Source organism: Pteropus vampyrus, unplaced genomic scaffold, assembly GCF_000151845.1.
Source record: "Pteropus vampyrus isolate Shadow unplaced genomic scaffold, Pvam_2.0 Scaffold89, whole genome shotgun sequence".
In the NCBI taxonomy this organism is placed as follows: Eukaryota; Metazoa; Chordata; class Mammalia; order Chiroptera; family Pteropodidae; genus Pteropus; species Pteropus vampyrus.
Window position 1 is genome coordinate 418139 of NW_011888870.1, and position 814 is coordinate 418952.

Genomic DNA, 814 nt, shown 5'->3' on the forward strand with positions numbered 1-814 from the left:
GCATCAGGAATCCTAGAGAGCCAGAGGGCAGGGACAGAGGACAAAAAGTTAGTAGGAGCCGCTACCAAGGTAGACACAGGAGCCAAGTTTAAGGAAAGTCACTCCCAAAGCCAAACCGCGTGTGAGGCGATGGCCAGCACAGCCATCTGGAAGAACAAAGGGACTGAGGTGAGGTGCTCCGAGTACTGGCCCCTGGGGAATCGAGGAGTGGGCTCCATGGATGGTTTCCCCCACGTCGGCCCCCTCCCTGCTGGCCAGGCTCTGGGTCCCTCCAGCATGCCTTGAGCACAACGACAAGAATACAGTGAACGAACGCGTATGGAACACTCTCTGAGCCAAGGGTTGTTCTAAGCCCTTCGTGCGTATTATCTCTAAGCAGCATTATCATCCCCTGTGTCAGATGAGGAGATTGAGGCACAGAGAGGCTAACTAACTTGCTTTAGCCTCTGAGACCTACCAACCTATACAATAGCCACTAATGACATTCAGCTGATGGGCACTCCAAGGTGGCCAGTTTGAATCGGGATGCACTGTAAGTACAGAATCTACTACAGTTCAAAGTACAAGGAAAAAAAGTAAAATACCTCAATAATTATTTTTATATTGATTACATGTTGAAATGATAATGTTTTAGGTATACTGGAGTTGATGACATGCGTTATTGAAATTAATTTCACCTACTTCTTTTTACTTTTTTTATGTGGCTACTAGAGATTTTTAACTTAGGTATGTGGCTCACATCAGACTTCTATTGGACACTGCTGCCTTGAGGCACAAATGAGGCGGAACAGGGCATGGCGACATTTGAGTCAGA